Consider the following 25,981-nt stretch of genomic DNA (forward strand, 5'->3'; position numbering starts at 1 on the left):
TTTGAGCTACCAGTAATTAACATAAACATATGGCGTGTACCTCCATTGAATTGTGACTCTCCTCCACGCTGCCTCAAGTCTTATGCAGCGCCTCAGCTAGAAATAATCCACTGCACATGCTAATCACTTGGCAATTGATTTGGCCCTTTTTGGTCCAACAATTTCTGTAAACCACCAAATTGATTTGTGAGAAATCAATTAACAGCTCAGGGTAGGTAAATATGAACAAAAAATATGGATCGCTCTGCATACAGTATGACCATCCGAGCAAATTCCGGCTTCTCCTCATTGTGTGCCTATACAGAGAAGCTCAACGTGAACGAATTCTAGTCAGGTGCAACTAGCCCCAGGTGAAGTGTGATAACCAGGCAGTCTGCACTGATAAAGTTATCTTATATCCATCAAGACGAAAATGCACTTAACCCTCTACATTCAGCCCTGCTGTGTTATCAGCACGGTAATGGAAATTGATAAAAGAGAGCTGTCTTATCATAATCCCACATACATAACAGAGGGGAATTGCTATTTTAGGAGGCTAACAGCTAAGGATATGGGTAGAAAAGAGAGGGCAGGAAGAGAGGGCTGCCTCCTGGTTGGAGATCAGATGTTATCAGTCTGTACTGATGGAACAGCTCATGGAGATGCAAGGAGCTTCAGTTTGTCATAAGACATCCCTTACAAAGTGCTCCAGATTGCCGCTGTCATCACGCGGATGCAGAAGCCAAACAGCAGCTGACTCAGCGAAATCCTTGGGCCTGCAGCAGGATGCGTGCAAAAATAAAACCCTGATAAGCATTAAAAAGTGAGGGAGAGACTGGGGGCACGGGGAATTATTAGAGAGTGGGAGTGAGAGACCCAAATATGAGAGGGAGATTATTATATAGTCAGAGAGGGAGAAGAAACTGGAACTGCAGGAACTTGTTACATGCTGACGCCATTTGTTTGTGTCCCTGTGCATATTATTAAGCCTCTAACATTAAACAGATTTAGTGGGAGCAGTCAAAGTCATGGAGTAATTATGATTTTGGAAATACTTTGATTAATAATGGTTGCTTTAACTATGAATCCACACTGTACTGCCTTTTCTGAGGGGGTGGGGGGGTTGTTTGTTTATTCACAGAACAGGCTTATGTGGATCCACCCTTTACATTTTAAAATGAAGAGCAAAGCTACATGGGAAAATTCATTTGAAAAATGTAGATTTATCCATCAGCTGTGCATATAAAGTACACCATTTGCAAGTTCATTGCATTTCCTGCATAAAGCATGTCCTTGAATTGATAGGTGCAATAAAGGTGGGTGTAGGTGACTGAATTTTGGAATCATATGAAAGTCCGACTTTTTGTCTGTTCAGTTCAAGTGGCTGGCATTAAAAATTCCCATCCTTTGTGAGGAGGATGTGAAAAAAGATGAAAAGAAAGTCAGTGTAAGAGAGAAAGGTGGATCAATAATGAAAAGAAACAGTATCTGTATGGAGAATGGCGGAAATCTCCTCCCTGTTGGGATCCTTTCCTCAAGCTCACACTGTGCTGAGGGCTCTCTTATGTGTCTAGATACCCCACAGTGGCGTTGATTAAGTCAAGCTGAAGGCCAAAGTCTGCCTGCAATCGAGAGCCCCCAGCTCACTCAGTTGAGCTATCAGGTGACCCGTCTCTCTCACTCATTCAGTCTTCAGTCAGATACTGATGCTGAGAGGAGCTATTAGAGCCTGGAGTCCAGCCCCTAAAAGCATTCTGCTGGGTGTTGATAACCGGCAGGTACCAGGATGTGAAGGAAGGCAGGGAGGGAGGGAGGGACGGTGAAAGGGGCGGAGTGAGGATATGGCAGCGCTGGGAGGCAGAGGAGGGTAAATGATCTCTGAAGGCCATCTTATTAATGGAGGCTTTTCATTACTAGCACTAATGCAAATGATTGGTGGGGCTAATGAGCTCCAAGGTCCGTGTGAACAAGGGCTCCATCAAGCAGCAGCATGTGATGATCGCAATGGGAGACAAAGGTGATGAGTTTTGAACATCATATCTGGTCATGATGAACATTTTGCTTATACAAGAACAGGAGGAATAAAGGGAAATGGATGAATGAGCTGATGGCTCGGCGAGTCAATTGTGCACCGACTCAATATGGCCGACCGCTACAGGCAAGAGGGTAGATGAATGGTGGAGAGGACGAGTGTATTTCACTGTCAGTGGACTGTGCGGCAAAGCATGGAAAATGTCTTGATCACCCACTATAAAGCGCTTGCACAGTCTGTATGTAAGCAGCACAGGGCTTATTTCAAGGCTAAGCATTTACACGTCAAATGTCATGTGCTTTGCATCATATTCCACTTATACTTCCTACCAAACACAGTGCTGTGTACTGGAGGAAAAAAATCAACTTTAGTGATCGCTGCACTGTGTTAAAGACCCCTTTGGTGGCTGCTGTGAACCTCGCATGTAGCGGGATTTAGTCCGATTTACAGCATGGTGTGTACAGGATCAGTTCTGGCTCAGGAGTGTCTCATGTGGGCTTCCTCAGGGGAGCGGTGGGGGGAGGACCAGAGGCCACTGATTGATGGTCAAGGACACTGAACCCCTCCCCCTCCCCATGCTCAGAAGAGCCCATTTCTGAAGCCATGTCCTCTGGGGGATTGGGATGCTGCCTGGCTGGCTGCCGTCTGTGTGCTGTTTGTGACAGCCTGTTTGAAGGATACGGCCAACCCAGGGGATGAATCACCCACTAAATGACAAATGTATGAATTAGAGACTTAATCCAATACAAAAATGTGGGAGGTTTTTTTTTTTTTTTTTTTTTTTGCACTTTTTCCATAGCTCTTGAACATATCATAACATTGAACATTGAACATATCAGGGGTGTCAAACTCATTTTAGTTCAGGGGCCACATTCAGCTAAATTTGATATGTAGTGGGCCGGACCAGTAAATTAATATAACATATATAACAAGTGTTCAGAGAACGCAAACCTCCGCCAAGCACCCTGAACGGTGTGCATGTGTGGATCGAGTATTTCTTTTTAAATTCAACAGTTTCAGGTTGGTCATACAGCAGAAAAAGTTGAAGCTTGGTACCAGTCATGTATATGTCAAATTACATTCAATTCCAATCAATATTTGTCGAGTTATAATGAAAAATGTGTGGTAAATGGGATTTCAATGTTAAATGTAAATGTCCACAGAGTCCACATTCCACAGTGGATGTGGACAATTTTGTGCCAGATACAAAATATTGTCCTAAGCTACGGGTGGATCAAATTGGAGGCTAATCGGAGTCATTTTGAATTTTTTGTGAATTTTCAAAAATTGCTCAATGATGAGAGATAGGAAAATTGTAGATTTTGTGACCTTGCTGTGACCTTGAACTTCGGCCTACTTGGCCCAAAATTTAATGGGTTGGTCCCAGGGCCTAGGCCTATCTGTGGGGAAGATTTGGTAAAGATGGTTGAAATACTTTTCCAGTAAAGTTGCAAACAAACACGCAAACAAACACACAAAGTAAGTGATCACAATACCTCCTGGCAGAGGTAATAATATAACATAATAATATATGAATAATGTCGACTCCAAAATGTTCTCTAGGTTGAAGAGCAAAAAAAGTAAATTTACATTATGAAAAGGTTTACATCTACAAACTATCCTTTCAAACAATGTGAATAACATGAACAAACTGAAAAAATAAGTGTAATTTTAACAATATTATGCCTCAGTTTATCATTTACACATGTACATTGTAATTTACAGATCACAGTGGATCTACAAACACACAAAACATTTAACAGGCAGAATCTTCTTAAAATTGTACTTACTGCTCTTAAGACATTTCAGGTTGTTCATATTTGTTCAGGTTATTCACATTTTTTTTCAAAATTATACTTTGTTTTAGTGTAAATACATGAAAATATTTATATTTACAAAGAGAAAAAAATTGGAGTTGTCATTATTTATGTTATTATGATAGTACTTTACTGATCTGACCCAGCTGAGATTGAATTGGTCTGAATGTGGAACCTGAACTAAAAGGATTGTTAATATTTTAGTGTAATTTTTGCATTTCACAAATTCATCCCAAGGGCCAGAATGGACCCTTAGGCGGGCGGATTTGGCCCCCAGGCCGCATGTTTGACACCTGTGCAGTATATGATGCACATGCTAAGAACAGATGATTTCTGAATGAATGCACAAACCTTACCCTCTACATCAGGGGTCTCAAACATGCCTCCCAGGGGCCAAATGCGGCCCGCAAAACGTTCCAATCCGGCCCCTGGGGTGAATTTGCAAAGTGCAAAAATTCCACAGTCAAGGCTGTTGAACTCATTTTAGTTCAGGTTCCACAGACAGAACAATATGATCTACAGTAAAATAACAGCATAATCTACAAAAAATAATGACTTCATATTTTCTTTTTGGTTTGATGTGAAAAAAATCATATTACACAACGCCTATAAATAATGACAACTTAAAATTTTTCTTTGTTTTAGTGTAAAAAATAATGTTAAACTAGAAAAGCACTCGGAGAGTGCAGACCTCCGCCAAGGCAGATCAGTTGTCGTCATCGATGCACCCCCCCCCCCCCCCCCCCCCGATCACCACTAAAATTTAATAATTTGTTCCTTGTGCCAGTATCAACATTTCCTGAAATTTACATCCAAATACATCCATAACTTTTTGAGTTATCTTGCTAACAAACAAACAAGCACACAAAGCAAAGTGATCACAATACCTCCTGGCAAGAGGTAAATATGAAAATATTTACATTTACAAACTATCCTTTAACAATAAAATGTGAATAACCTGAACAAATATGAACAACCTGAAATGTCTAAAGAAAATTAAACACAATTTTAACTATGTTCTGCCTGTTCCTCAGTGTTTAGTGTCTTTGTAGATCTGATCCATAAAGCACATGTAGAAATGATAAGTTGAGGCAGAATATTGTTAAATTTGCACTTATTTTTCTTAAGAAATTTCTTTTTTTTTTTCAGGTTATTCACATCTTTTTTGTTAGGATAGTTTATAAAAGTAAGTATTTTCATAATTTAATGGGGATTTTTTTGCACTAAAACAACGACAAATATTTGGAGTTGTCATTATTTATAGGTTATTATGCTATTATTTTACTGGTCTGACCCACTAGAGATCAAATCAGACTGAATGTGGCCCCTGAAAGAAAATGAGTTTGAGACCCCTGATCTACATACAAGGCTGAATAGAAAGAAAGGGAGTTCAGACTGTTCCTTAATGAATGATGATGTCCCTGTGTTTTACAGTACGGTGCAGAACACTCCAGATCGTACTCAACACAAACCTGCACCGAGTGTCACTGTCGCATATTTCAGTATGATTCATTATCTGTGTCAACAGTGACTGAGGTTCAGGGCCTTAGCATTTGTTGTGCATATGATATGTAGGTGACAAAACTGCTGTCGGTAGAGATTTGAGAGGAATAAGGGAGAGTGAAGAAGGGTGAGAGAGAGGCTGACTTCAACAGAACGCTATTTAAAGCTGATGGCTTCAGTCCAGAATCAGGAGAGAGAACCTGTCATGGTTATTTTCATGACTTTGGCTTGTGCTGGGGAAGCTTTAGTTTTTCATTTCAATCCTGTTGCAAAACAGTAATTGAAGTGTATCGCTTTCATCTCCACTTACCTCCTCTGCTCCTCTCCCACTGGAACGCTACTTGTCTTCCTAGCATTTGCGCATCTTGACACTGTTGGTTTCTCTATGATATATTTTCTGGGATTCTAGTACTTCATTGTAGCTCAGTGCTGATGTACATGGCAATTAAATTCAAACCCCAAAGAGGTAGAGCTCAGTCCCGGCGCCCCCCCTTGTTCTCTGTCTGTCTCGTTCCTGTCCGCTGCTGCCGCCGCTGCCACCGCCGCCGCTGCCTCGCTCTCATACCCCTTTCAATCACTGTCTTTTTTCCCAGCTCTCTCGTCCTTTGATTTCTCTTCCTCTTGCTGTATCTGTCTTTCTTCTCATTGGTGTTCTGTCTCTCTCTCTGTGTCTTTTCTCCCTCTCTTCTCTTCATCTTAATAAGCAGGCTAATGGTGTTGCAGGCAGTTCCTGGTTGGGGACTTAATTAAAATAGCAAGTTCCAACCCACACAGTCAAAACAATGGAGGCCCATGCTTCTGCTACAAATGAAACAAGGAGATATTAAACAAGCCCAGAAAAACCTGTATGGCCCTAACCTCACTAAACACTCCATCAAGTATAAGGGTTTATTGTTCACACTCCAGGCCAGTCCACATTTGTCATGGCTCAGATCCAGTAATTAGCCTTCCGAGCTCCGTGAACTGCTGCGCAAAATGCAGTTGTGTACAAGATATTAATGTGATTACTGCAGCATTTGCTGTGGAGAAACTACACTGACACTAATCGGATGAGAAACTCAAGGTGGGAAACAGTGACATCTGCCTATTCCCCACCCACTACCACCTCACACACACGCACACACTCACACACACGCACACACACATACACACACTCATACACCCTAAATCATTGTGCTAGCTGCTAGCACAATGCAGAGCACTGAGACTCCGGCAACAGTGGGCCGGCTGAGCAGGACAGGAGCTGTTGCTATGGTTACCATTTCTCAGCTCGCTCTCACAGCCCAGGAAAAACTGTGTCATTATCCTGTACTTTGGAGAGGAGAAGAGGGGGCAAAAAGAGAGAGAGGAGGGAAACAAAGAGTGAATGAGGTAGAAAGAGAGACAAAGATAGGAAGCAGGAAGAAGTGAAAGCGCTGGGGGGGGGGGGGGGGGGGGGGGGGGGTTAGAGGAGGGTTCACACAGGCCGAACAAGTGTCAAACACACTCATCATCAAAATGGGCGTCTCTGTTCTGTGCTGTCCCCTTTTCCATCAGTCAGCAGAGCTATAGTTTTCAGTCTAATAGGTAAACCACTTGAATATGGACCAATAAGGCTGGAAAATATCAGGTGAAACAACTTCTGTTTCAGTTGATAATGGGTTGTGTGTCTGGTTTGTTTGGGGTGTTTTTTTTTTCATCTTTTGAGAAAATTGTCACCAATAAACTATTAGGTTTGTAGAAAGAGATCAGTCTCCACCCCATTTGATTTACTTTACTGCACCAACAGCCCAATGCTAGCCGAACAAGTGGTGCCAGGTACAACAAACCCCGCCCCTCACATGAACTGAAGCTTATTTTGGCATCGATCCAGCTGATGTCATCACATTTATGCGTGTACTGATGTCAGCATAGGCACATTTTAGACATTATAAGTAAACAGGGAAAAAAAATAATTTAAAATTAATTTAAAAAAAATGTTTGAACTTTGACCTACTTCTCCCAAAATATAATCACATCTATTCCGGGTCACTGGTAATCTATAAACCCAATTTGGTATGAATTCAACCAATAGTTTTGCTGATAAAGTGTTAACAAACAAACAAACCAAACCTAAAACAATACCCCTTGGTAATAAATACACAGTCTATAAAAACCCCATGTGGTGTGATAAAGCTCTTTTACAAAACATGTAACAAAAGGGTCGTTCTAGCCTCCAAATATATAACATTAAAAATAAAAAAAAGTCACAGGGATGTGTCTTTCTGTCTTCGTGGCTGCGTTTCTGTAGGCTTTTCTCAGTGTTTGTCTTGCTGCTCCTGTAGTGGTTGTTGTGTTTGTGCAATGTGAGGTCTACATCACAGGAGTAACAATGTGAACTAATTACATGGCCGTGTAAATAGAGGCACCCTGCTGATATGGACTGTGCACCACATGATTTCCCCTGGTACAGCAGAGCCTGTTTACAGTGACGTGCTGTGCTGGTATGGGTGCATATGTGACCGTGGGTGTTTACAGGCATGCATGTGACCTGTACATGCAGGTGTGTGTGTGTGTTTTGTAACCTATGAGGTGTGCTTTATTGAGCTACAAGCTAAAAGAGTGCGTCTGTGTTGAGGAGGCAGAGCAGCCTCTTCTCTTGTGCGTCCTCAGAGACCTGTTCATATTACTGTGGCTGTCTGCTGGTCAGAAGAACACAAACAGCTCTGAACAAAGCACCGCTCCCTCCGTTTGGGGAAAAAACTCCTTGTGTCGCTCTCACCTCTTCTCCTCTGTCCACTGATGGCTTTTTTTTCTGGAATATTAAAGGGGGAGAAGGGGAATCAGTGACTTTACACCCAACTACGTATGATTTAGATGAAGAGAAATACAAATATTTCATAGAGTCAGCGTTGGAATGTAATCAACTAAAAATGAACTTATTGTTTTGAGGCAGGTTTCTACTCGATGCTGCATATTTTTCTTACAATTTAAATTGTGAGAAAAGTGGTAGAATTTTCAGTCATTTTTCTGTGCCTCAATAAAATACTCTGCATGGAATGAGAATTTGAGTTTGGTATGGTTCTCCACAAAAACAGTTCAATGACATCATCATTAAGGCCCACTCCCAATTCACCCCTTGACCCCTCCCCCTTACCCCTACCCCTTGAAACAGTTGTAAGGGGTCGTAGGTGAAACATTCCTCTCTGAAATGGTCCAACCCTTCCAGACCTGTTACATCATCATCAGTCACTGATGTTGCTATAAACAGATGCAACAACTTTGTTTCTGACAGTATTCCCCATGTCGTCAGCAGCTGGAACCGTCTCTGTTCCATGGGCTTTGGTCATCTTTTTGTGTCTATCAACCGCAAACCGCAGAAATGCGATCTAACACATTGAAACAGCATTAAACGGACGATCAAATGATTAAGTGGTTTATGAAGAAAACCTGTACATTTGTGTGTTTGTGTGTTGTCTGCTGCACTTTTTTGCTGTGTTTACCTCCATCTTGCCGATGATTCGAACAGAATTGTGCACTGCAAAAAAAAAAAAAAAAAAAACACAAAAAAACGGTAATATTCCGGCAGCTGGGGTGCCGAAAAAATACTGTTAAATAACGGGCAGTAACCATCTCATAAAAATATGTTAATTTTCCATAATTGAAATACAGTCTTTTGCCCTAACTTTACATGAGATTTTGCTTCTTTTTTGGGGGGGCTTTTTAATGTTATTTAATGTAAAGCAGTCCTGCTGAGCAGGAATAAGACAATTCAGAGAAGGATGTCATATATATATATATATATATATATATATATATATATATATATATATATAATTTTCAATGAGACTAAGTTGTACAATCCACTGATAAAAACTGTATTTGGACAGTTTATCAGTGCTTTTACATGTTATACATTCACAAAAATAAATTTATTCAACATTTTTTTGTGAAACCTCCCGTAATTACACAAGATATTTGTCAATTAACAAACAAGTCTTGTTAAACTTACAGAACAAATACTTCTTTCATGGTTAATTGTCAGTAATTTTATCTCGTTTTCTTTTTTTTTTTTTTTTTTTTTTTTTTTTACAGTATTAAACTTTCAATTAACAGTTTAATCTCATAAATAGAAAAGAAATATTTGTGAAATTATACATTTGCAAATGTATTTTAACTGTATTTTTCTGTGAAAAAAGAAAAAAAAATTCTTTTAAAAAATTTAAATTTTATGGTTATTCACAGTTACAGTTTTTTCATGTTATTTTACATTTGACATGTAAAATCACAGTCTGTTTTTGTCATTTCATTGATATTTTCCTGAATCTTAAAAATACAGGAAAAATCTGTAAAATAAACAGTGAAAATTCTGTTAAATTACAGATTTTTTTTACAGTGTGGCAGATCTCTCCTACCCCTCCATTTGTAGTGTGGTCCTGAAATATCTCTATTTGGAGGGTCAAACAGCCCTCCCCCTTAGCCCTCCCCCTTTGACTCATCAAGAATTAGGACACCCAATCGACCCCCGTGACCCTAGTGAGGATAAAGCGGGTTCAGAAAATGAATGAATGAATACCCCTCCACGTGAACGTGCAAAATGTAGGGGGAGGGGTAAGGGGGAGGGGCCAAGGAGTGAAATGGGGTTGGGTCTAAGTATTGATTTGAATTCTTTTTTCCTCAACCCACATGAAAAGATTTGTAATATCTGAATCTGCAAAAAAAAAATCTGAAGTTCCTCCCTAAATGTTTCCTTCTTGCCTAAAAGTCTGTTTGTCTATTCAGATTCCCATGAGCATTTGCTTCGCAGCAGGTCTTCTTCCTGGGGTCGTACAGCTCAACTCTAAACACAGTAGACTGATATAACACCCAGTAATACACATTAGTACAGACTGAACAACACAAACACAGAAGACAATAGACAGGCTCTGAATGAATCCATCATGACCGAACAGATGAAAAACATCTGTGTTAGGATGCATGAACTACGCTCAGCTCCCACAGAATATTTATGGATTAGTCAAATGTCTTCTTAAGCAGTGCTGTGGGAATGAAAGGAACTACTTTGTGAGTTGTTTGCAGTTTTCTTCTATTATTTGATGAAGTACTGGTGCTGACTGTGGAACTTGTTTTGGATTGGACTCATAATAGTTTGTTGTATAAAGTGTTTTAAACAGGTCATTTTAGTTCATATTCATATGATTCTGTGCATGTGTTTCTCCCACGACCATTTATTGACTACGATAATTCCCAACTGTGTCACTTCTGCCACCCCTTTTTTTCATTTGTAGAGATTCAGCTTTGGTTTTGAGCATCAGATTTTTATTCATGTAGAAAATTATGAGTTTAGGAAGTATTACCTGCTCACCCTCATTTGCATGGATCCATCATTTGATTATGTGTTGAACATGTACCTATGTACCGTCTGTCTTTGAATAAAACCCTGCAGGTACAAAGGAGGTTTTGGATTGGATTTTGGGAGACAGATCCATGTTCTGGTGTTCTGGCCACAGTCGAGTCCCACACCCAGTATTTTATTGGACCGCCTTGGCTTTGATTACAGGACACATACAGCATGGCAGCGTTTATGCCACAGAATGCTAATGTGTAGTAACAATTAATATCACACATTTTATTTCCATCCAGAGTTGCTTTAACCCATAAAGAACCAAACATCCACCACCAACCAAAATCATCTACTAATGTAAATGTTTTATACCTGTTGATCCACTAATCCTGTCAATCCATGGCAGTAATTGGTGTAAAATACAGTGCTTCATCTTTTCATGGTCATCAGATATGACCCATTTGGACATTCAGAGGCTCCGTAGTTACCGTGGAAACACCGTTATCTTCTACAACATTGATTCCCCAGTAAAACCCATGGAGTTGGATCAATAACAGTGGATGAACACACTGGGTTTATGTTCAGTTAATGACAGATTGGACTGAGAAAGACACTGTTTATTCAGTTTTCTCTGTTGTTGATATAATAACCTCAACCATAATCTGAGCTTTAATGAACATCTACATGATCAGTGAATTAAATACAGGAAAATACCTCATGTTCACTGAAAAAAAGGCAAAATACAGTGGATAATATTATAATAATATTATAGTAAATCCCTTAAGAAAGGTGAAATCTACATAAAAAATAAAATGGGAACTGCCACAAAGTAGCACTGGGTCCCTATGGGTTAAGAATATTTATTCAAACATCAGGCTGCTTCATAATTTACTTATATTTATATTATAATACTGGAAGGTTCAGTTAATGATATGTTTTGTTGAAAAAGTCACTTTTTCTTCAGTTTTCTCTGTTTTGATATAATAACCTTCAAATTTACTCTTTTCATGAACATCTGAATAAAATATAGGAAATTAAATATAGGAAAATACATAGTAATATCGTAATAAATGGAAATAAATTGTGTGTATAAATCATTGAACATTTAGTCTGAGGACAATAAAGGGCATTCTATTCTATTTTATTCTATTCTTTCTATTCACTTACGCAACGTTAAATAGAGAGAAAAATTCATTTAGGATCTGACATAAAAGTACCACTGGGTCTTTATGGGTTCATATTTAGCGCTGATCTTCTGTTGGTGATGGGTTTGGTGGACCATCTGCCATCATGTCCAGATCTCCCTTGAAAAAGAAATCCCCATCTCAATTGGACCAGCCTGGTTAAATAAAGGTTGAAAAAAAAAAAAAAAAACATATATATATATATATATATATATATATATATATTAAAAACAAAAAAAAAACATCCAAAGATGAGTGTGACGGGGGTTCGGGTCTGAACATGAATCCATGTGTGAAATGGCGTCTCATGTCCTGAACATGTTTCTCTAACCTGATGAACTTGAATTCTGCCGTCCAGTTTTCATGTTCTATCAAACTGATGGTTGTTTCTGACATGAATCTAATAACTGCATCAGTTAAGGTTGAAGAACTTATTGAGGTGTAACACATGAATTGCTGCAGTAATTATCCAGTGGAAGGATCTAAAATATTGGCTTAGTTAAAACTGGTGTGGACCTTTTGACCTTTTTTTGACCAGGCAGTGTGTATCATACAAAACTAAAAACCTGAAGTGTCAGTACATAATTGAACTTTTCTTCTTTTTTTTTTTTTTTTCATTAGGTTGATACTTTATTCTTCACAGCATTATAGGCTATAAAAGCTTGGGGCAATATGAAAATAACCTTATGAGAAGCTTCTGAGCCCAACTAGCACTATTATCGTCACTTCCAACTGATGGCATGATCAGTAACTCCACACATGAAGAGTTCAATACCACGACTGATTCTGTTCTTCAGGTTAGAACATGTATCAAGTGGAACTAATGTTTGATGGCTGGAGCACCCTGGACTCATTTTATGGACGTCCACCAAACCAATCTACTGCCATGGTGATCTGTCACTAGACTAGACAAAGAGTTTAGGTTTGGACAAAGGACAAGGACTGGACTGGAAAAGACACATGGACACACAGGTTTGTGTTTTGGACCGGTTTGGACAGTTTGGACTTGAATGTTCTCAGATGTCCAGTGGAAACGGGCTCATTGACCCACTGATATTGGTCACATGTTCATCTGTGGAACCAACATGTGTTTGCTGGACTGAAAAAAGGAACTTTACTGTCATAGTTGTAGATAATTGTGTATTTCCTATTTTTTTGGATAAATATTGTCTGAGGGAGCAGTCTGGTTGAGTTTATTTGTGTTATTCCAACAAAAAAGTTATTACCTTTAAGTTATTCCCACCAAGGAACAGCAGAGGTTATGTTTTCATTGGGGTTTGTCTGTCTGTTTGTCTGTTAGCAAGATAACTCAAAAAGTTATGGATGGATTTTGATTCAGGAAATGTTGATACTGGCACAAGGAATAAATGATTACATTTTGGTTGTGATAGGTGGGGGGGGTTGATCTGCCTTGGTGGATGTTAATGTGTTCTTTTGTTGGAAGCTTCAAGAATAAGTCCAGATTCTTTTAGGTCTCATTTGTATAAATGTATTATTGATTTGATCAGACCACAAACAAAATATAACTCAGCTGAGGATCCACAACCCAAAAAAGGGAAATGGAACCAGAAATTCCAATGCACATCACTTTAATAATCCTTGTAAACTGATCTTCAAACTATGGGCCCTTGTGCTAGGTGGGTTGGACTGCTGTCATCTGACTCTAAAGTCAAGCAGATGTGATACCTCAACTCTACGTAAAACCCCATATTGACAGTGTTTTCCTCTTATCTCTTGTTGTTTACGATCGTCTGTGAGCATGTGTATTTAAAAGTGTGCCTGAGTTAAAACCTAAGTCCTTGGATCATAAATCTGTCAGTTTAGTATGTGACCAAGAAGTGACCTATCCTAAGAACTTTAACACTAACCAGTGACACAAATGCCACGTTTTCACCATGTGGAACCGGTTCGACTCGGGTACCAGGTCCTATTTCTGGAGACCGTCTCCATTACAGAATACTACCGACTTTACAGTACCTGAACGTCATAGCGATGCAGCGCGTTGCTTCTGTGTCATCTGCTCAGAGAGTTGCTGATGAACTCGCTCATTTCGTGTTCTCTCGTCAAGCTCGTGCTAAATTTTTACGTCTGAACCTCCTCGACAAACCATGGTGTAGTTTTGTGGGCTGTTATCATGTGGATTAACCGACTGCTGTATTTACTGTCAACTTCCATATCTGTTTTTGTAAAATGGTGGGTCACAGAGACGACTCTCTGACCAATCAGCGGTCTGTAGTGTTTACACGTCATGTTTTAGTATCTGGTCCCCAGTCCTGGAACCTCGGCAGAGGTGATACCAAAAAAGTAGTACCAGATACCAGATTCCAGGCCCTCTTTTGTAGTGGAAATGCAAAAAGGCCGAGTAGAGTTGAGTCGAGTCGAGCCAATACCATGTAGTGGAAACGCGTCAAAAGAAATCTTAACTAATACTGACAAATATGTGATAGAACTTAAGAATTCAGTTATCTACATTAAAATATTATTTCAGTGGACGTCTATGCTCTTCGAGTGCTTTTCTAGTTTTTAATTTGAACAAAAAATCATTCAAGGAAAAGCAAAAAAGTATTGTTACAGTATTGATGTTTCTGTCAATAAAAGTTCTAATTGCATCACTGGTACAATGTTGTTGGTGTTGAGGGGGGGGCTGGAGGTTTATCATCCTCCAAGGGGGGGGGGGGGGGGGGGGGGGGGGGGGGGGGGCACAGAAACAGACTGAGAACCACTGCTTGGTTTGTAGTGGAAGGTTTTATAGTGTTTTCGTACTTGTGTGTAGTTCTTCTGTTCACTCTTGTGTTGTGTATGAATTATGAAGTCTGACTTGTCTGAATAAACCGTATAATCAACAGTAGTGGTGATTCCAGTTTTCATTTGGACCACCCTGCTGAGCTGAATGCAGGTTTGCAAATGATGAATGTGACAAAGTGACAGTGCAGTCCAAACTAATCAGTGCCTCTCTTGTTTCCTGTCCACAGCGCCCAACACTGCACCCTATGGGAGCACAGGGAGCGCCCCCGTCCCGCTGGCCTGCCAGTACCTGGTCCTGGCGCTCTCCTCCTTCATCAGCGTGTACTAACAGTAGACATCCCGGACACAATGACTGTCAAGAGCATTTATGAATCCTTTTTTGACATTGCTGATGGCTGGAGTCCAATCTGGTACAGTTTGTTGAAAAGCCGTGATGGGGAAAATGATCAGCATTACTTTGTGTGGGGATTTGTTTTTGTTCTTTTTTTTGTTTTGTTTTTTTGCGTTTTGGTGAAATTTCTGTTATGTAAATACTATGATGTTTTTTTTATGTTCTTTCTTTCTTCTCTCAAGGTTTTCTTTGTTTTTCTGATTGATTGATTGACCACCTTGTGAATCAGTTCGCACCCCCACCTCTAATCATATCTGAAAAACCCTGAAAACTCCAAAACAATTTACTTTTATGCCTCTTTCTCTGGGAGGTACTGGCGCAAAATTGACATTTTCATCCGTTTTTGTACATGGTTAAAAAAGAAGCAATTGTGCCAAGTCTCTCAGTACACACAATTACCATACCAATGTTGTATTGAATGTATTATGGGTTGTTGAACAAAGGAAATACATTTAGATTCCTAACAATACAAATTTTGATTATGGAGTGTGCGTTGAAAAAAACATAAAAAAACAAAAAAACAAAAGAACAAAAAAGGCAGGCCTTTTTCAGGACCTGTATTGTCATGATTACTCAATAGATGGATGAACAGTGTTGAAGGTGTACTTTGTTGTATTCTGAAATGGGTCCTTCAGTTTCTATGCCTGCCCAACAGCTTTGATCAGGCAGCCGTCGAAGTAGCAAAGTATACTGTATTGTATCTTTATATTTTAATATAGTGTAGGCTTTTGTTTGTCAAGTGGGACCAGCTTTTCTCATTCGACCAAGAACATTAACACAGTTCATGTCTTTGTACAGTATGAAGGGAGAAACATCGCTGCCCTATGTTTACATTTTTCTCAGAAGTATAAATATAGTATATTCTCCGTACCATACACATCCATGAATGTCACAAAGAACAGTCGCTGTTGAGCGGAAACAGCAGAGCCCAAGTTCAACTGTTGGCTTTTTCTCTTAAAGATGCAGCTCTTTAAAGCATGCCACCACCAGTAGGAACCTGAACCTGGATCTGGATCTGGATCTGGATCCGGATCTGCTCTGTACCTACTGATCATGTTCTGGCTAAAAACCCACGGCTGCTTCAAGTTTTTGGCTTCGGTGTTTGGCATGATTCTTAAATAACGGGTTCTGCTACAACAGCGTTCTGCAGCACTGTATTTTATTATTATCCTTCAGTTTTTCTTTCCAGATAACTCAGTATTTAAATGATGACACTCCCCACCAGAGTAGCTCATTGTACCGGTTACAAACGATGGGAAAGCGGAGGCGAAGGCCATGTAGCTTGAGAAAAAAATATCAAATATAGCACATTTAAAAGTTCGAACATTTCGGAGAGCATAAAAATGACTCCTTTGCACTTAAATGATCAACTACAGAACAGGAAATGGAAGGCACTTATCACAACACATGATCCAGTATTTCCACATCTAACAGTTCCTCAAGGACAAGTTCATTCAGTCCTGGCAGTAACATCTGTCCTGCATGTCTGTTCATGTCCAAATCTGACATCTGACTTCCCTCCTCAATATGCAAATAAACACGCTCATGAATAGCCTAAAAAATTGCGGAAACTTGAATTTCAATTTGAACAGGTTGGATCTTAAGTGTTTATTTGCAGATTTAATTCACGTTGAATCTAAAAAGGCGACCGACAGCAGCTGATAAATAAATCAATCAACCAAATTTTATTCATATAGCGCCAAGTCGTAACAAAAGTTATGTCGGGACACTTTACATATCGAGCTGGCCAAAACCAGACTAAAGCCAGTTTACAGAAACCAACAGAACCCTGATAAAGTGGACTGTTTTCCTTAGCTGTCGTCATCTGTTTTTCCAATCAAACTATTAGCGTTATTATTAGGGGTGTGTATCGGCAAGAATCTGGCGATACGATACAAATCACAATACTAGGATCATGATACGATATATCATGATACTGTTAAAAAGGCTTTTTTTTTTTTTTTAAGATTATTTCTGGGAAGGATTGAATTATACCAGAAATATGTACGAATACTAAACACATTTTTATTTGATCAGAACAGGATCTAATGCTATATCTCAACATTTTTCTATTTCTCCTAGTTTCCAAAAGGAACTACCATCTGCCTCTCAGACAGTAAAAAGTCATTTTAGGATGCTTCAAATAACCATTATTTAATAAAACAGTGTTAAATAATAATAAAGATAGAGACAGTAAAGAAAAACAAAAAACAAAAATTAACCTCTGCCATATCTGCGTTTGAATAAATACCTAAAAATATCGATACAGTATTGTGAAATGAAATATTGTGATATATTGCAGATCTGATATTTTCTAATACCCCTAGTTATTATCTACATTACAAATGGCTGTATTGAACAGCATAGAATACGTATTTCATTCTGCATTTCTATTTACCCATAATGTAGATTTTTTTTAAAAATGGGACCAGACCTCTGAAGAGCAAAAAACTTCCTTTGAAATGACATGATTATAGCTCCGTTCACACAGCAGGTTTTAATGCACAATTCGGATTTTTTGTGTATTCGTTCATATTCCACATTAAATGCAACTTCTGTCCCTTTTGAGTCTGAACTGAATGTGACCCTGAAGTGACCCACATGCACTAAAGAGATCCTGACGGAATACGTGACCACACAGACACACACTGTTTACGGAAGGAAATATGGTTTTCCTCCGCTCCTCCTCCTGGGACAGAGAATTGTGACATTTGTCGTATTTCAATGTTGCAAAGGTCGGATAAATGCGACCTGGCCATTCAGACTTAAGTCGCATTGTAAAATATCAGATCAGATTTAGGCCCACATATGAAAGTGGTCTGGGTCAGATTTAGGACCACATATGAAAGTGGTCTGGGTCAGATTTAGGACCACATATGAAAGTGGTCCGGGTCAGATTTAGGACCACATATGAAAGTGGTCCGGGTCGGATTAAGGCCCACATATGAAAGTGGTCTGGGTCAGATTTAGGACCACATATGAAAGTGGTCTGGGTCAGATTTAGGACCACATATGAAAGTGGTCCGGGTCAGATTTAGGACCACATATGAAAGTGGTCTGGGTCAGATTTCGGACCACATATGAAAGTGGTCTGGGTCAGATTTAGGACCACATATGAAAGTGGTCTGGGTCAGATTAGCGCTGTTCAAACTGTCTTTAACAGATCAGATCCAGGTCACATATGGGTGAAAAAATCAGATTTGAGCCACATTTACCTGCATCTGAACGGAGCCTTAATCTTCAAGCACTTACAACTTGATGGACGTCTCCTGGGTCATGTGACCTGTACATATTGTATTGTGGAGCTCTAAACATATGAAGCGCTCCTAACATATCAGCTGTTTTCAGTCTTTCAGTCCACTCCTAATCCAGCACTATTCAGACTGGATTAGTTTGGCATGTGCGTGTGAGCTAATGCTACTTTACCACAGGACGTCTGTAATATTAATGGACAATTCACACCAAAAGTGGGAGGGGTCAATCCATTCACACCCCGCCGTCCCCTCTTGCCGTCACGTTCGTATGACGTTGCTTCTGTAATATTAATATTCTCCATCAACCAGATGATTATGATACTAACATTTCTTTCAGTATCCACACAGTCCTGCTACGTTGCTTCGCTTCTGTAAACCAATCAGAAGTCCAGTGCCTCTGACAAGTGCTTTCCTCCTTCTTCTGCTTCTGAATCTTGTTCGTGCTCCAGTTCCGACAGTACACAAGGTTTCATATGCACTTGTCCGACTGGAAAACTGAGTGCTTCTTCAAGAGCCTCCATGCTTAAAAATCCTCGAAAAACCACCTGTAAACAGGATATGATGGAATATCTCCACACATGTGAACTACTGCTGTTAGTTTTACCTGGGCTCGTTTTCCAGAAGCTAAAAGTCGCAATAATCTGTACTGACATCGTGCACTAATGATTACTGACGTAGCACATTCAGACTAAAATCCCTGGTAGTTATTATTTTAGCCCACATATCCATGTCAGACTAATCCAGTCCCAATCAGGGCTGTGTACTGGTGAGAATCTGGTGACATGATACAAATCACAATACTAGAATCACAATACGATGTATCATGAAATATCACGATACTGTTAAAAAACAAACTATTTTTTGTTTGTTTCTTTTTTTTTTTTTTTTTTTTTTTAAAGATTATTTCCTGGAAGAATTGAATGACACCAGAAATATGTACCAATACTAAACACGTGTTTATTTGATCAGAACAGGATCTTATGTTACATCACTAAATGTTTCTAATTCTCCTAGTTTCCAAAAGGAACTACCATCTGCCTCTCAGCCAGTAAAAAGTGCTTTTAGGATGCTTCAAATAACCAGTATTTAATGAAACAGTGTTAAATAATAATAAATAAAATATAAAAAGAAAACCAAAAAAAAAAAAAAAAAGAGCCTCTGCCATATCTGCATTTGAATGAACACCTAAAAATATCAATGCAGTACTTTTTAATATTGATACAGTATTCGTGAAATGAAATATTGCGACATACTGCAGAACCGATATTTCCTTCCGCCCCGGTCCCAATAGGGGTTAGGACGACGTGGACCTGTGCACCAAGTCCACGTCTGAGCTGAACGTCTGTGATCAGACTGTTCAGGACAGATGTTATCCCAGGTCTGACCAGGGTCCAGCAGAGGACGTTCAGGTACACAAACACAAAACCAGTGCCGCAAAGAAGAAGTGAAAGCATGGGGTCATTTCCCAGAGTGAACACACTGGAAAGAATCTAAGTCTGACCAAGTGTATTCTTCTCATTTCTACTCCAAATATCTCATCACACTTAAAATCAGACAGAATCACCTAAAGAGGAACTTTTTGCTTTGTTCGAGATTTTTTTTTTTTTTTTGCTTAATTCAAGATTTTTTTTTATTCATTTAATTTTTTTTTGCTATATTCTTTTTTTTTTTTCTTAATTCAAGATTTTTTTTGCTTAGTTCAACATTATTTTTGCTTAATTCAAGATTTCTTTTTTGTTTAATGTAAGGTTTTTTTTTTTGCTTAATTAAAGATTTTTTTGCTTCATTTATTTATTTATTTATTTATTGCTTAATTCAAGATTTTTTGCTTCATTTAAAATTTTTTGCTTTATTCTTTTTTTGCTTATTTCAAGATTTCTATTTTGTTTGATTTAAGATTTTTTTTGCTTAATTCAAGGTTTTTTTTTGCTTAATTCAAGATTTCTTTTGTTATTTTGATTTAAGATTTTTTTTGTTTTGGTTTTTTGCTTAATTCAAGATATTTTTTGCTTAATTCAAGCAAAAGATCTGCCAATGGAACAAGTGACAATTATCTTGGAGAGATTTCTTGAAACCAGATTTTCCAGATCTATTGTGTAAAAATATGTTCTTATATCTCACTGAAGAGTTCTTCTTTAGGTGATTCTGTCTTATTTTAAGTGTGATGAGATATTTGGAGCAGAAATGACAAAAGTACACTTGGTCAGGTTTAGATTTTTGCAGTGCAGTGACTCTGTTTACATAATGTGACCGTATCAGGGCCCAGAAACAGTGTAAACTCTTTGGAGACACAGTCATGTTCATCCTCCAGTGTGTTCAGTCCATGGTGTGAGCAGAGAACCTCGACTGGAATGCCTTAATAGACCATAGACATTCAGTTAACCGCCCACTACAGCTCCTGCACATGTGGAGCTCAATGAAATATGACTCATTTGTTCGACATATTACTGATGCCTGAATGTTCATAAACCATTTATCTCTCAGATTAGGCATTATATTAAAGAAAAACTCCAGTTCCACTCATGGCTCTCACAGGTATTTTCAAAGAAGCCAGTCACAGCTGATAAAATGCAGTATTTGTGGTGCAGGTAAACATGTTTGCCAGTCTTGTTTGGATTTGGATTGTGTTCTATTTCGCTGGGCCTTCACCAGGCTAACGCCGCCCGTCTTCTACACTACTGAATTTTCACCTAAAGTTATAACTGCAAACTTTTAGAAAATAGCCATCGCAGTTAAACACTTAAAGCACAAACACTGTTATTACTTTTGTTTTTTTGTGGTGGTTTGTGTTTTGGTTTTTTTTTTGGTTTTTTTTTTGTCCAGTTTCATTTTCTTTGACTTTATTGTTTGTAATTGTTTCATTTGTTTTTACAAATTATGAAACTACTGCATCATATGATCTTGTTTAAATGTTAAGGTATAATGAAATGGGTCAGAAGTATATTTATTCTCTTCCTTTATGAAAACAATGTATAAAAATACATTTGGAACATGTAAACTTGGACATGTGACATTTATTTGAATGAGGCGCAGTGTGGCATAGTTTCTAATGTTGTCAGGTTCATTTAGATGCCATGACTGTTGTTGAGTTTTGGTTTTTTTTTTTAATCAGACATTAAAAGAACGATGTTTGCAATCAAATTACCTACTTTTTGAAACTGAGAGGGTGTGAACCAATATAACAGTATTATAGACCAGAATCAATGTGTGTGTATTTGGAGAAAATAGGATACATTTTGATCTTTAGAGCCAGTGTGTAGTCATAGTCTTCACACACTTGCGTGTTTGACGATGTGCAGAGCGTATGGTTGTGCTGCATGTCAAAGTTAACCTGTGTTTTTGAGGTGGCCATTTTACAGGTGTTCATACTTCTACTGATTGGAAACGGTTTTTGTTCTTTGTTCTTTTCTTTTCCAACCGTTCAGTTCTTGGCCTGGTCTAAAGTACATACCTCTGAAAGACAGGACACCAGGCTGTGTTTTTGTGATTTGTTTGAATCAACTTTCTGATGAACTAAAACAACTGTTATTCAGAGACATAATCCTTATCGTGGCCCAGTGGTGACAGTCTGGACTTCTGTTGGTTGCTTGTCTAAGCGGTTCAGACCATGCTAGTATTCCTTATGAAATGTACTGGATGTTGATTCTTTTCAATAATGGTATTAACAAGTCCCTTTTATCGAATCACTATTATTTGCAATAAAAGTCTTCATGTTACAATACTTAAACCCACATCTGAGTTCATGGGCACTCAAAGGGGTTCGTCTTCATTACCCCGGTGGTTTGAGGTGGTTGTGTCGCAGCGCGTTCGCACTCTGGACTCGTCACATTCGGCTGTTTGGTCGTGAAGCCTCGGTGTCGGTTTTCAACACCCAGGAACACATTACAGCGTCTGTTTTCAACCTGCAGGGAATCAGATCTGAGTGGAAAAGTTGTAAGACTTTGGAAATTAACAGCCATGTTCGGTTTCACAAACAGTGGCGGGTTAGGGTTTGTGGACACGAGGCTCCTGGTTCAGAACCAAGGTGTTTTTCTGCCCAAACCAAAACACAAGTATGTCTGTAGTCACTTTTCCACCGATCCTCAAATTGTGCAAATATAACTTGCACAATAAATTTTGCCAAAAGTGTCGTTTTTCAATGAAAAGTTTTGGTGCTTGCAAGAGGTGGTTTTTCGGGCGTAGCGAAATTGGTATATCACACAAAACTGCAATGGAAAGACCTTTTTACACAAGTAGAGTCACGTGAACAAAAACAAACAGATGTTGACAGATGTTACAACAAGAGAAGAAGAAGAGTTTAACCCTTTCATGCATGAATTATGAGAACCTTAGTCAAAAAATTTTTCTTGAATGTTTTTATTCCTCCTTGGGCATGAAAAAACAATGCAATCGAGTTTTTTTTTCTTTGAGTTACAAAAATGTCTGTGCATTAAATTTTTGAAGTAAAGAAACGTGTTTTAATCCCAATATCAGAAAGTGATATGAAAACAATGAAATAACATTTTTGATGCTGCTAATCTGATGTTTTCTCACATTTTAACATATTCTAATGCTAGTTATTACTCACCTCATGGAGATAATATGCAAAAAAAAAAGAAAATTGTCTAACGAGTAACAACTGATTTACACTTGTTAGTGCAGATCAGGTTTATCAAGAACAGCAAAGTTACAGTAATGGTCTGAATTGCAGTGGATGAGATGATGCATACGCGTCCACTGAGTTGGCTGATATGGAACTAAAACAACAAAACCCATAAATATACAGCAGTTTTGAATAACTGTCCACTGTAGTGACCACTATGCATGAAAGGGTTCAAACAAACGTGGTGTATGTGTGGACACACCAGGAAACCCAATCACATTTGAATGTAGTAGAAGATAGAGGACTACAGACTATAGAGGATTATATATCTGTAAATCAACCTGATGTTTATGTTTGTCGCCATGTTAATGGAATGACTTCTCGTGACATCTTACAATAATAAATAAGCAAATCATCACATTTGTGATTTAATGGAAAAACCGACATTACACACTTCTGTTTTTTCCACATTTAGTAAATATCGGTAAAGTTTTGCACACATCCGATGGAAAAATGACTATTGTCTAAATGTTTACTGATCTGCCAATGAGTGTAAAAAAGATGATTCCCTCTGTGTTGAAATGTGACGCTCTGACCACCGTCAGTATGTGACGAGTTGAGAATGTGTAACGATAACTAACTCATTACTGAAATAAGATTAGAATTTCTGAGTACTTTTCCAGCTCTGTGCTTGAGTTTACCTTCCATGAACGTTTCAGTTAAAGCAGTACAAGCCCTTTGTTAGGGAAGGGCTTCAGTTAGGAAACGATGGCCGTGTGGGTCTCATACAACTACTGCTACGAACACATTTGTTCTTAAATGCCACATATTGTCACCAGAGCCCGACCGATTAATCGGCCGGCTGATTAATCGCGCCGACTATAGTGTATCGCCAGTTAATCAACATCGGCCAATATGTAGCCGATATATTAACTTTTTTTGCTGCACGGAGATTCTGTCGCTCACTGCTCCTGTGTGTGTGTGTGTGTGTGTGTGTGTGTGTGCGCGTGCTGCCTGGAGAATAAGAGGAACTTTAAAGCGAGTTAGTTTCACTTTCACTCCTGCTCGGACAATGATGCTATCGCCCCACACACACACACAATCACATAATCACGGAGCTACCCCCCCCCCAAGCGCTCTGACAAGGATGGACTGCTTACCCTCCCCCTCGTCTTATGCAGTATTCACCCCCCCACACACCCCCATGTCCGTGCACTTCCTGTCTACCTCACAGTTTCATTCTGCCAGCAGGCCTGGGTTTTAATAGTGTAGGGGAGACTGGGGACAGTTGTAACACGGGTCAGTTGTAACTCTTGCTATTGCTCCAATCAGGAACAACGTAGGACTCACCTAATTCACTCTGCACATGCTCAGTTTAGTCCTTAGTCCACATAAGAAGTTGTAGTGTCGTGAGGCAGACACATCAAAATTTGTGTGAAAACAGAATTGTGTGTTCAGTCACTTTTTTTGCTCTAATTATTTTTGTGATTGCATAGTTTGCATTTGAAAGTTGTGTAAATTATATTTGTGAGATAAACAAAGATTTATGCAACTGTTTATCCACCTGTCCACAGTTATCTGATATAAGATTATTACAGGGTGGGGAAGCAAAATTTACAATGAACATTTAGTTGTTTTTTCTCAGCAGGCACTACGTCAGTTGTTTTGAAAACAAACATATACTGATGTCATAATCATACCTAACACTATTATCCATACCTTTTCAGAAACTTTTGCCCATATGAGTAATCAGGAAAGCAAACGTCAAAGAGTGTGTGATTTGCTGAATGCACTCGTCACACCAAAGGAGATTTCAAAAATAGTTGGAGTGTCCATAAAGACTGTTTATAATGGAAAGAAGAGAATGACTATGAGCAAAACTATTACGAGAAAGTCTGGAAGATACCATTAAAGAAGAATGGGAGAAGCTGTCACCCGAATATTTGAGGAACACTTGCACAAGTTTCAGGAAGCGTGTGAAGGCAGTTATTGAGAAAGAAGGAGGACACATAGAATAAAAACATTTTCTATTATGTACATTTTCTTGTGGCAAATAAATTCTCATGACTTTTAATAAACTAATTGGTCATACACTGTCTTTCAATCCCTGCCTCAAAATATTGTAAATTTTGCTTCCCCACCCTGTATATCCTGTGTAGATCAGTGTTCTTATTTCATATATTGGCCAGTGTATCGGTTATCGGCCAATATCGGATATCGGCCGTTTTATTGGATATCGGCTTTTTTTAGCCCCCAGTATCAGTATCGGCATCGGCCCCAAAAATCCCATATCGGTCGGGCTCTAATCGTCACCAAATGTCCAACTTTCAACTGTGAACACTTGCCCTGTTTCAGGAGGTTTGTGTCATTCTAATTAGTTTGTCATAATTCGAACCAAAGTGTGTTTTTTTTGCTGCATGATCGTGTCTTTCATTACTTTGAAACAGTTTTGACTGAAAAACCTGAACGTTCTGCTTGACCCAGCTGGTGGCACAAGTTCACATGTTTTTTTGGGTTGTTTACACAGTTTTGGGTGTTTACTTGGCTGGTGAAGCGAGCCCGCTGTGTTAACACACTAAGAGAAAATTCTAATAGAAAACACCAGTGTTTCTGTGTGAGGCCCATTGCAAGTCATTTTTTCACTTTTCTGCTGACTTTGTATCAAAAGAAGTCGATTAGTCCACTATCTTTCCCAAACTTTAACCTCATGAATAAACCTAAGAGTTAGAATGTAGCACCAAGTAGCAGATACTGTAGAACGACTGGATATTTGGGCAGAAACAGTGTGAACGTAAACCAGTATTTTAGGATTTCTGTGGGTCATTCAAAGAAAATCTAATCTGAGTTTGAGGTTGTCCTGAATATGATGTAGACAGGCGTTAAATATCACTTGGATGTTGTCAAAGAACACGTCAAATGATGTTCATCTCACATTAGAAGGTACTTGGGCTCATTTGGGTCCAGTTCATCCCTCCTGACACTCTAAGGATTTAAGGCTGGTTGGTTCCACATTAATCTTAAATTTACAACTGGAGTCGTGCCTGAACTGCCCGTAAGTCCAGGTTTTTCCAAACACATCTGGGTGCTTCTATGAAACTGGGTTTATTTTAGTATCTGACACTTTTCCATCTTTTTAGACCCAATAATAAAAGGGAAATGTAGACATATTTCCCCCCAGGATGGACCTAATGA

At 38.9% G+C, this 25,981-nt stretch overlaps 1 long non-coding RNA gene across 1 annotated transcript in view; it reads left to right on the forward strand.

Annotated features, from left to right (window-relative positions):
* The window catches only part of LOC115418066 (uncharacterized), a 106,479-nt gene extending 91,031 nt beyond the window's left edge, over window positions 1-15,448 (forward strand). Inside the window, exon 3 of the long non-coding RNA XR_003935240.1 lies at window positions 14,790-15,448. This is a non-coding gene — a long non-coding RNA (uncharacterized LOC115418066). The remainder of the gene's footprint in view (window positions 1-14,789) is intronic.
* Window positions 15,449-25,981: the final 10,533 nt, after the last annotated feature.

This window comes from Sphaeramia orbicularis, chromosome 4 (genome assembly GCF_902148855.1).
Source record: "Sphaeramia orbicularis chromosome 4, fSphaOr1.1, whole genome shotgun sequence".
NCBI lineage: Eukaryota > Metazoa > Chordata > Actinopteri > Kurtiformes > Apogonidae > Sphaeramia > Sphaeramia orbicularis.